General features: G+C 43.2%; 1 long non-coding RNA gene across 7 annotated transcripts in view; it reads right to left on the minus strand.

The window, feature by feature from the left end:
• Window positions 1-3,412: 3,412 nt before the first annotated feature.
• LOC311604725 overlaps window positions 3,413-12,100 on the minus strand; it is a 93,089-nt gene continuing 84,401 nt past the window's right edge. For 5 of the 7 annotated variants that reach the window (XR_014781625.1, XR_014781627.1, XR_014781628.1 and 2 more), the window contains 3 exons: window positions 7,849-8,013; window positions 7,503-7,746; window positions 3,413-3,673 (listed from right to left, as the gene is read on the minus strand). This is a non-coding gene — a long non-coding RNA (uncharacterized lncRNA). Of the gene's footprint in view, window positions 3,674-7,502; window positions 7,747-7,848; window positions 8,014-9,856; window positions 9,971-12,100 lie in introns of all 7 variants that reach the window. The other 2 variants (XR_014781624.1, XR_014781626.1) reach the window with 1 other exon arrangement.

Raw genomic sequence — 12,100 nt, forward strand, 5'->3', positions numbered from 1 at the left:
CACAAAAAAAAAAAAAGAGTATTAATGTTTTTAGGCAAGAACTTGATATGTAGCTCAGATTGCCCTTGAACCTATAAATATGGGGGTTCTCCCTGTCTCAACCTTTTAAGTGCTGGACTTACAGACATATGACACCAACCTGTTAACTTCTGATTCTGATCTTATTCCAAGAAGGAAATAAATAAAATCTTGTAGGCAAAGATGAATTAGAGCAGTGCTCTTAAGTGGAAAAAAAAAGTTGTATGTGTGACAAGATACATGGCTAATTCATGCAGCAAGAAATGTAAATACTTCATTACTGTACTAAATACTAATAGGATCTAGAGTTTTGAGGGTCAGGCCCTTTCACCTATGTGGTAACTTCATCAAATATTTCAGAGTCTATTAGATGTGGATATGATTCTAGGCTCTGGGGAAAAACAATCGTCAACAGAGGCAGGTTCATCCCTGGACTCCTAGAACTTAAGCTTTCCTCTTGTGAAACAGCACACAAACAAGGAAACAGGCAAATTGTAGTATACTACTAGATGGTGAGAGCTGAAGCAAGGTCAGTCTTACCCATAGGAAAGAGCCAGTTAGGATTAGGAGTCTGGAATCCAGAGAAAACTGAGACACGACTTAAAAAAAAAAAGACAGCCAGGGTAAAAAATATGACCAATGAGAGAATTGTTATTTTTACCTCAGAAATGACTGTGGGTAGCATAGGTAGGCATCCCAAAAGAGCAGTCAGGAGAGGGAGCAGCACCCTCAAAAACTTTGGAGTAGAAACCTATTTGGTACATTGCCAGAATCAGGCAGCATGAATACATGAGCTGGGAGACAGTGGCAGATGAGTTCAGAAAGATGCACGACTGCAGGCCATGTGGGCCTGTGAGTGACTACCGGGACTTGGAATTCAAGCAGGAAGTTAAGGTGTCAATGGAATCCCCATCGTGATGCCTGATTTTAGACTACAAGCATGCTGCTTGTATATTCTCTACTAAAACACACTCTGGTGTGGTTCTCATGTCCTGCCTAGAAGTGTTTTTTTTTTTTTTATTGCTCAAACACAAGAATGAGAAAAGAGTTAATGGACTCCGACAATGATGCTACCGTAAGCCAGCTCTATATTCTTTCTGATAAGGACTGGAGGTTAAGTCAACGTTGGGAAGGCCGGGACATCGCCACCTTTACCTATGTTTGGATTGCCACAAGTCTGTGAATTTTCTTCGTGGGAGGTTACAGGGGGAAGGACCACCTAGTTGAATGATGACAGATGTTCTTAAGCCTGACCCTTCTTCACACTGTGGCCATCAGCATGTCCACTCCAGGGGTAGTGTAATCTGCACTTTCGTGACAACCCTCCCTGGATTCTAAGCTTCGGTTCTGAGGTGGAAAACCTGGACCCCATGTTCAGGAGTCATGTTCATTGTTACACCCGGCATTGTGGGGTCCTTACTCTTCTGTGTGGATCGCCTTCTCAATATAGAATTGCAAAGCCCCCTCCCCCACCCGTCATGCTTCAAAAGCAAATGGAGGTGATGTTGGTGAAAAGGAATCATAAAGAGAACAAGACTCTCTCTCTCTCTCTCTCTCTCTCTCTCTCTCTCTCTCTCTCTCTCTCTCTCTCTCTCCTGTGTGTGTGTGTGTGTGTGTGTGTATGTGTGTGTGTGTGTGTGTGTGTGTGTGTGTGTGTGTGTTTTGGCAGTAGCCTCTTCCCACCTGTGCAAAGACAAGCTCCTAAGTGAGGCTCTTTTGTGATTAAACAGACCAGCCTCTGCTATGGGAGGCCTGAAGTCAGAGTTTATTATACAATCAAAGGAAAAAAAGAATTCTGAACTCTTTATTTATTTCATCTTCGTAGGAGACCCCCACAAACCCATGGCCCCATTTTTGGATTGTAATGCATTGGACAAGGTGTGTTTTCTTGAGCTGCCCAAACCCAGACCCACAAACCCATTCATCATTACGAGCTGGTAAAGCCTCTGACGAGGAGGGACATGTACATCCTTCATGCTTTCCCATACATGATGTGTCTCCTGCTGGGGCTAAGACCCTGGCAAGGTGGAGGCATTTAGCCATTCATTAGTAAATGAGATTGCTTCTCTTTGCAGCCTCTGCTCTATAAACCCCTTAAGTAAGGCTACCCGCTGAGATCGACGGTCAGTCCATAGTTCCAACAGGGCAGTGTGGAGTGAGAGGCTCTCCTTAAAGATAGTCACTTTCTCACAAACGATCTTAACTCCTCCAAGAATTAGAGTTTAGATACAATCACACAAAACCAACCAGGTGTGTATGTGTGTGTGTGTGTGTGTGTGTGTGTGTGTGTGTGTGTGTGTGTGTGGTGTCTGTGTGGTGTGGTGTGTACACACAAACACATGGCTACCCTTTAACTCTTGGGCACTCTGGCAGCTTAGACTCAGCCTCTCCTGCAGGGTAATAGCTAATTGCAGCCCACTGAGACCCAGCAGTAATTAATTAATCTAACAGTGTCCATTAAAATCCACTCTCTGCCTCTTATGATACTTGTGAAGATTTTTAGAAGTAAACATGTTCTCTAGGGTAGGATGCTTTGCATGTTGGAAAATTTTTCCAAGACTCATTCATAAAAGCTTTTCACAGATTTCTTGACAAATTAGTTTCAAGTCTTTGACTCTGCCCTATGGACAGCGGTAGTTGCTCTAGCTTCTAATATAGATTTCTAGGGAACTTCCTTCATTTAGACCCCACAATAAGTTTGTCTGTGACATTTATCTTGAGTGGCCTAGCGTTAGCTACTCTATTACAAACTTCCACTCTCTTCACTCTTGCGGGTGCTTTTCCTGCCTTCTTAAACAAAACATGTTTCCCACATAACTTAATCTCTTAGTCCTTTAAGGCCTCCCATTCTTCTTTTCCTCCTCCTCTCTTCCTGATTTCTTCTTTTGCCATTCATTGGTTGGCCAATGTTTGAATACCTCATACATATAAGCCATTAAATAAGAACTGAGGTAAGAGCAGGCATGGATCTAAAGGAAAAACTCAGCGATAATAACAGCACCCTGGATGCAGATCAGGTGTCTCTGGTTCTTACTATATTCTGTTTTGACAGCAGTGCATTTACTGTGGAGTTTTTAAAAGTTTCATTATGTGTGCTCTTTCAAAGTTGTTTTTTTCTTACCTACGATTATTGTACAGACTTTGGTGGTTTTCAAAGTCTAAATTTTAGTTATTTGAAAGATAAATGATCATCAGGGTTACAATTACCCTGGCATTTCCCCCGACCCCAAACTGACAGACAATGAACTATGAGGAAAAGGGAAACAGTCTCATGGAAGCCTTAGTGAGTGACTCCTAAGGAGAAGTCTCGCCCACCCTCTCACAGCAGGTGGACCCTTGTCGAACGCAGGACACTATCTCATTGTATAGAGGAAACCAAAGAGACAAAAGATAATAACACAAATAGGCTTTTATTAAACTTCTCTTTTAAAAATTCAGGATGACTAGGTAGTTCAACACTCAATATTAAATCAGTTCAAGCAAAAATAAATACACAGGAGACAGGAAAAAAAACCCGACAATAGTTGGATAGTTCATATTAAGCAATTTGGGTAAAAGGTAATTAAACCAGATGTAAAGGGGTCTTTCACTGAAGTCTTTTCTTTCTCAAAGGTCCAGCTTAGATCCAAAGGTGGTGTTCTAGATAGACTAACATCTGAAGAAGGAAAGAGTACAGGAGGGGGGAGAGAAAGGAACAGGAGGTGGGTGGGGGGAGAAAAACTAATATTTCATGAGCTTTTAAAAACAAAATCAAAGGCCAAATACTTTGTTAGGTAAAGTACAGATATATTAGTTCATTTAATCCTTATAACAATACTGGCACCACCCCCCCCTCCCCATTTTTAAAGAGGAGAGAGTCCAATAGTTTAATTCATATGACCCTGTCACATACCTGACTTGGTGAGCATATCAGAACCCAACCCCCAATCAAAGCTTTAAAATACCATACCTGTAGAGGGGAAACAACTTTTATGGGCCTTTGGATCTAGGTATGGAGCTAGCCCATGCAAGATATACCTTTATTTTTATTTATTTATTTTTAGATTGGGAGTAGAGAAATCTGGACCACACTTCCAAGAGGACAAATCTGGTTCGTCTATTTCATCTTTGTTTCAGAAGAAAGACCTCAAAAGTTATCAGGGGAGGCGGGAGAAGTCACAGAAGGTTTGAATGCTGCCTACAAATGGGTGGGCTATTAACATTCTCCCACAGCATGTTCGTTAGTAGAAAGAAGGAAGCAAGCAAAAACAAAAACACAGAGGGGAAAAAATGTATGATAGACGGAGATGCGCAAAGTCAAATGTGCATGTTAATCAGTGTCAGGAAGATGGAAAAACTCTTGCAACCTCCATTCCTTAGCTGTCAACGCCTAAGGATGAAGACACTCAAGGAACACCAAGAGAGTAGCAGAGATGTCCACTAGCTCACGTCTCCAGCACATTCCACAGGCTACCGTTCTCTATACTCACGGCCCCTTCTTAGTTGATGAATTTTCACAATGTATTTCATGGCTTCCATCCCTACATGAGACTTTATTACGATCACATAGGAATAAAAAGCCATAAAGCACTAGAGTGAATTTATCTTGGTCGGATGTAAAGCTTATTTTCTTCACACGACTTCACAACCATTTCCAAGCTAACCAACCGCTTCATGCTATGTTAAGGAACATTTGAAGCTACACGTTACGTGACACGGAGCACACTTAAGCTGTAACATCACAAATTAACAAGATTTTTTTTTATCCTTCAATGACATTCTTAGCTACAAGGACCAGAAACAAGACCAGGAGACACTCAGGAACATTCAACTATCGAATGTCATCAGAAAACAGAGGACACTGGGGGAGAACTCCTGAAGAAAAGACCATCACTTGGACATTGGACTTGGAAACACGTAAGGAGAGACAGAAGACAGACGAATCACCGCACAAACTCAAGCCAGGGGAATCATTTCAAGCCTCCTGTTTCTACTTTTTCCCACGGGATGCTTTCTTACACACTCCCTGTCTGGGTTCAGACAGTTCATGTGGTACCAAGTAGAAAGGAAGAAATTTAAGATCTGAATGTGTGATGTCACCATTAAGACCCCTACACCCAAATAACAAAAAAAAAGGTTAAGAAAAATGAAAGACAGAAAAGAAGGAAGGGAGGGAGGGAGAGAGGGATGGAGGAAGAAAGAAGAGAGAGAGGGAGAGAGGGGAGAGAGAGAGAGAGAGAGAGAGAGAGAGAGAGAGAGAGAGAGAGAGAGAGATCAAACCCATAGTATTAAGGGTCCACATGGGGTGCCTGCCTGTCCATAGCTTTTACAGATGTTGAGGGCATTCCCACACTTTTCTATGGAAACAATTTTCTAACTAAGCCAGAAACAGTGCTGGGTGCTGATGTCTCTCAAAGATCTAAGTAACACAGGTCCAAACTCCAAGAACACTTCTCATCTGCGTTCAAGTGGCCTTGTTCCTGCCATTATGAAAACACTTCCTAGTGGCCACACCAAAGCCCCAAAAGCTTGATGTTGGAAATTTCCTTATTTTTCTAACCTTTCAAAAATAAATCTGAGGTGCTTAGTTATCAACTCCAGAAGTAGCAGCATTCTGCACTGTTATCAACTACCCTCTGCGTTAGAAAAAAAATAAAACAAAAATGTGCTGTTCAAATTCGAATGCACAAAACCCCAACCACTTGAGTTTTTTCCCTTAGGGGTAAAATGCTAGGCAAGCTTTTTCCACCCAGAAATCACTATAATGAAGTTTTGGTTTATATGAGTCATAAGGAGACTGGAAATAGTTAAATGACAGGAGGTGCATACATAAATTCAATTATCATGCACGAACATGCAAACGATTTAAGTGCTGCATCTGAAACTCCGGTTGATCGTCATTAATCTCAGGTTGCACTTTTTGAAGGGGAAAGACATGCTAATTGGGTCCAGATTAATGCACTCCCAAACCTCTCCAATTTGTTTTTAGGTGAGGGTTAAATGATATGTATTAAAATAAACACAGCTGCTCATCTGCCTCCACCTTTGTGTCTCTGCTTTGCCTCTGCCTCTTCTCCCAGCTGGCTATCTCCCCTGCCTCGCTCCATTTCCCCAGCTGGCTCCCCTCCCCCACCCCCCACCCCCCCCACCCCCAGCTGGCTCACCTCTTCTCCTATGCTTCTCCTTCCCTTATGGAAGATATCAAAGAGCCCTGCCTGCCTTGTGCTTTTTGAAAACACATGGAAGAATGACTCTTTTCTCAGTCACTTCAATGCTTTCCCTTTCATCAGAAGCCCCCTGCCCTCCATCAAGGGGATCGTCTATATCTTGGACCCCAGCGATGCTTAGCTTGGGTACCAAGCACATACACCCATAAGAAAGCAGCCTGGCATTTTTTCTCAGATAATGCATTCTTTCTACAAGTCTGTGCCATGGCCCTTTGGGCCAGGATTGAAGGGTAGTTTGAAAGGTTCCCTCCTCAGGATTTGCTGGGAGCCAAAATCGCTTCACGTTGGCATGGCGATCCCTTGACTTGGTTGTGTGGGAAATCAAAGACTGAGACTAAAATGGGGGCGGGGCTAGTCTTTGCTGCATTCTTTCTCTGTGACTCACCAAGACACTTGACTGTCCTTACTCCCTAGCAAAATTAGTCTTACTAGAAAAAGAAAAACACTATCACTCATTTGTTTTCTTATCTTGATGAAACGTTAACTTGGCACACAAAGAAACAATGTTTGGGGGAGAATCGTGAGTAATGATGGTCTTGGAATAGTAAACTATTATTTTGATCTTTGGAAAAATGAAACAAAGAAGAGATACAAGGTGCTGGGGATGATTTCAGGGGCCCCTCCTTTAAAAAAAAACCATAAATATCAAGGGATTAGGGCAGCCATCATAAAGAAGGGGGCTTCCAACTAATTTGACACTGAAGGTGATATTCAATTTGAATCCTAGTTGCTTTGTCACGTGATGACTCATAGCCAATTGTCACCCTCCCTTTCAGTATGAATTGAACATGGTGCAATACATGTTTTCCCCCCTGTTGCAAAAGTCAAACAAAAGTCTTGGGTCTCATCTTTTGGGAATCCTATTGTTAGTCTAATTCTCCCAAAGCACACTCACAACAGAGAGGAGATGACAAGGAGGGCACACACACACACACACACACACACACACACACACACACACACACACATACACACACACAGGGACATAAACTACTGGACATGCCACACAGCACAGCACTGCACATGAAGACAGACAGCTAGTGACAGACGTTGCTCTCGGAGAGCCTTTCCACCCAGATTGATTTCTGCATATTTATAAATGTAAAATTAGTCTTCATAAATAACAGCAAGGGCGAGGCTGGTATTAAATCTGTCAACATTCTGACAAATGCCCCAAGCGTTGCTTGGATGGGAAATACACTTAGGATCGTATTCGCTCCTAAAAGAGAAAATGATTATACGCTAACCAAACCCTAAATACAAGCTAAAGATATTCACCTCATGAAGCCAGTCCTCAACTAGCCCCTTGGCACTCGCTGGAATTATTCGCAGCACGGTCTCTACTTTCTCATTTTCTGCTGTCTCCATGTGGGTAATTTCTTTCTCATGATTAAAAGTGAGCTTGGCAGATCCTTCAAAGCGTGCTTTTAGGTGTGGTGGAGCTCCAAGTGCATCCTTTGTCTAAGTGCAGGATTCTAAGGATGGACTTTTAGATGGGAAGGCCTCACCAATATTCACGTACCTAAAACAATCGTTGTTTTTAAGGCAGACTTTATAGATATCTTTATAGGAACATATTTTTGCACTGCAAACATGCAGCTGACAGATGAAATGAACTGTTTACCTTTGAAAGAGCAGGCGGGGGTTTGTCTCATCCCAAGAATCACTCCAGCCCTTTTGAACGTCGTCCAGAAGTGATGCTGCCTCCTTCGACTTATCCAGCATCTGAGGTTGAAAGATAACCCATGTTGCACTGGCCTCCTTCCCTGGCCCCTTCATTGTTAGCCTCCTGGTGGGTGAGATAGAGTACAGTGGCTGTAATAACCCTACTCCACACAACAGACTCACGCTCTCTCTCTCTCTCTCTCTCTTTTAAATTGAAAATCCCCTTATTACAAAACAAAGAGGTGCTCTTTTTTTCTCTTCTACCTTTAAGTAGGAATGCCACATTCATCGAGTCTTACAAAAACCGCAGCTGCTTTTTAAGCTACAGATAAATAGAATGTGTTAGGCGGTAATTCGGCTCAGTCTGAATGCATTATTTTCCAGGACACTTTGGCAAGGGGCTTTTTATTATAAAACTGGAAAGACCGAGGAAAGGCCTTTCTCTCCTAATTACGGATGCGTTTTGCTCCCCACTATTAACCTATGATGTCACATTGATCTTCTTTTGCTGCAGTCAGTTCAATAAATCAACCTTTTTTTTTTCTTCCCAGAAAATCAGAGGGCTAATGATTAAGTCTTCGTGAACCTTAATGATATAAATAAAATTAGCACAAGAGAGAAACAGATGCTGAAACCAAAAATACCACAATGGGCTATCCAACGAGACCAAGGGAACAAACCTTGTTTTGACACCCAAAGTTAAGAGCAACAGGACTGAATTGTAAACGTTAACTAATTTAATTTTACTAAAAGTAAGGCTTTCCAGCCATTTTGCTATGCTGGCTCAAGTTGAAGGGGGGGGGGGCGGAATACACAACTATAAGACTGCTATTTGCACATAAGAGTGCCATACCACTTGTGTTTATTGCGTACTGGTTCAATATGGGTGGCAGCTGGCAATACTGACAGCTACTCTTGTGTTTCAGTCTGGTCCATGCAGTGAACTAAAAAGCTAAAGCCAAAGAAACTCTGACTAAGTGATCAATTTGAGCTTCCACTGTGCTGCTTCAGCCCAGAGATGAACACTGAGAAAAATCATGAGTTCCTAAGTCTATCCAAACCACAGTCAAAACACTAAACCCATTAACCCAGGCTCTGGTTAAACCTTGATCCCAATGTTAATATTTCTGAACATAATATTACAACTGACTATGGCAACAGTGCTAGAGGTCTGTGTGGATATATTGCCTTGCCAAGGTGTTGAGGGGGGGAGGGGGAGGGGAATCCCACAGGGTGCCAATGGGGTTCCAATTAAAGCAAAATAAATACTGCCGCCACAGCCTGACAGCAAGCCGAAATTACCAGCAGATCACAGGCCATGGGCAGGTGTGCCACTCCGGAGCCACAGACTGAGCGATGCTGTCAGCAAGCAAAGTGCGGAAGATGAGCTGGGTGTAGCAGGTGGCCTGACAATGATTTGTTTTTGTTTGCTCATATGATTTTGAGTGTGCCTCCAAGAAGGTTGATAGTGACAATCAATGGGAGATCTTGTGCAAAGCACAAAGACGTCCCTGGACCCTGAACTAAGCCTGTATGCATATTTAAGAGACCTTAGACCCAAGGGAGGAGAGAAAGCAGGAGCAAGGGAGGGACAGGGACACTTTGAAAGTGCATTTGCATTTAAAGCCATCCTGACTCTTTGCATGTAGGTCTGTCTGAAGGTAAGTTTTCTAAAGGGGCGTGTGCGTTTCCAGCGAAAAGCTGACTGAATCTTCCAAGCACCTTCTTTAGGCCAAGTGTGCGCGCAGTGAAGGTTGGTGACAGCCTTCAAGATCCAACGACTCTGATTAGATTTGAGTCAATTTCCCATGCGCTGATATGCTTGGAGACACACAATGTGCTGGGCAGGTGCCCACCCTGGTGTAGGAGCCTGAGTGATGCTGTGCTAACCGAAAGAGCCCAGTTTGCCCTACTTAAGTAACGGAGCCCCGTCCCTGCGCCACGTCGTGAGGCATGTCAGACATTACCACAAGAGGAAAATTGAATCCCTGAGTGTCGATATCTCCATTGAACAGACAGCAGACAGAATAACAAGCGTGCCTTGGCAATGCAGAATGTTTGTTTTTATTGTTGCGGAGATGCTGGAAGCAAATAGAAAACAAATTCTCCACTGTATGTTTGAAGGAATGTAATATTCCCGAGATAGCCCAATAGACAAACATTATCCAAATAAAAACAGGTTGCCCCCTCATCTCTCCTTGCCCCCCCCCCAAATAATGCCTCTGAGCCACAGTCTTGCATCAAGTTGTTTCCCACACCTTGCCCCTTTTGACACTGGGTAGATGTTAACACAAACCAACATGGGCGAGGTGAATGAAAGCTTGTGAGGATAAGGCCTTCTGCTCCTCATATTGTTGTTCTAAAGTAATAAGAAAGGATGTGCTGACAACAATCTTCCAGTCACAACTTTTGGCCACCATGAAAGCTGGTAGCCTTAATGAAGGCATCTCTTTGATTGAGGAAACATGGCGGCTCTATTTTTTTTTTTTTTTAAGCCAAAGGGATGCTTCAGCAGTGTAATCTGGTTCTGTCCTCCCTTTGAAAAAGAGAAAAAAAGGGAGGAGAAACAAAGCAAGACAGAGGAAGAGAGGAGATACAGGGAGAGGAGAAAAGAGGCAGGAAAGCCAAAGGACCACTCAGCACCACAGAGTGACTTTTGTTCTTTCCCACGTAAAAGTATCCTCTTCTCATCTTCCTTCTGCCTCCTCAAAACAAATCTAGTTGTAAATCCTCTCAACCTCACTTCCTCCCCTCTGTGCGGAGGACTGTGGTCCCCCCATCTTACTGCCCACCTGACTGTCACGATCTTTTAAGAAGTGGCAAGCATTGGTGTTGTTGACATTGTTATCCGGGGTTCTTTTGTCCCTTGTGCCCCTCCATCTAAACGTTCCTTTCACATTTCAGCCTTCCAAAGGTCAAACGAATAAACAGTACAAACCAGTGGTGCATGCGCAACCACCAGGGTTTAACTCTGGTAGATTCAAATCACTTTACTATTTCAGTGGCAAGGCTACATAGTGGCTTCACTCTATTTATGGGTCCTGAATGTAGGAAAAGTAATGATGCTTTAGGACTGAGAAGAAGGCCACACCAAGTACAGGATGATGGCATGCACCCTGGGTTCTCAAAGACGAGGCACAGCTAAGTTTCCAATGAAGAAAGAAAGGGTGGGCATCCATAGGGAGAAGCTAGAATCTTTTGAAATGCTTGGTTGTTGCCTTCCAAACCCAATTGGAATGTTAGTATGCACGCCTCTCACATGGCTGCACACACATATACAGACGTGGATGTGGCCATGGACACCTGCATTTGCGACTCTTCAGGTGTACCATAGCTCCCCTCCATGAGGCAACCTTCTTTAATTACCACATTAAATTAATTTACTCTTCAATTGGTGAGAAGACACTAAGCTTATTTCAAATAGTGGGGAAATGCAAATTTTAAGAAGCTGTCATTCCCCCTTTTTACTTGGTGTCTACTGAGGTGCCAGCAAATCCTGTCCAGGCTATCAAAGGATATCAGGCCCGAAGGCCACTAATAAGATGGATGAAGTTCAAATGACAAAACAGCCACTTACACTTAAACCCAATCACAACATAACCCAAACAACATTTTACATTTTACCAGAAGAAAGCCATACTATGAAAGATGAACCTCGGCATAAGGATGCCTGGTCTAGTTTTTGGAAAAACAAACCCTGCTGCTGTAAATAGAAAGTCAGATTCCTTCATCCCTTTCCCCTAAGTCGGCTTCCTAAATAGGGTTCTTTGGAACTATCGAGTTTTAGGAAGCCATAGACCTAATGTGATTAAAAACCCAGCAAACGATTACTCAAGAAGGAATCGACTCTGAAAGAGGCACCTGGAAAAGGCCATCCTTAGCCTAATGGCCTGGTTACTTACTCATGAACTTGCCTCCCAAGTTAGAAGGAGGCTCTGGGACCCACAGATCATGTGGCATTGCAGCCAAGAGTCTACTCTCCTCAGAAAATAGTCTAGGAAGAGGGAATTGGACAGCTAAGCACAGTGTGCTGTTGGCTCTGGAATGCCCTGCACACCAGAGTTACACTCAGTGTGCAACACTGTGACTACTGGAGTCAGTCACAGGAGCTCTTTAACTGCTTGTCAAGGCTTCCTGACACCAGGAGCTTTCAAGGGGTCAGAAAAAATGTGTCCCCAGCTTCTCTTTTTGTTCTCCTTCAAGGAGCACAG

The sequence above is a fragment of the Acomys minous genome (genome assembly GCF_964271855.1).
Source record: "Acomys minous genome assembly, chromosome: 9".
Lineage (NCBI taxonomy): Eukaryota > Metazoa > Chordata > Mammalia > Rodentia > Muridae > Acomys > Acomys minous.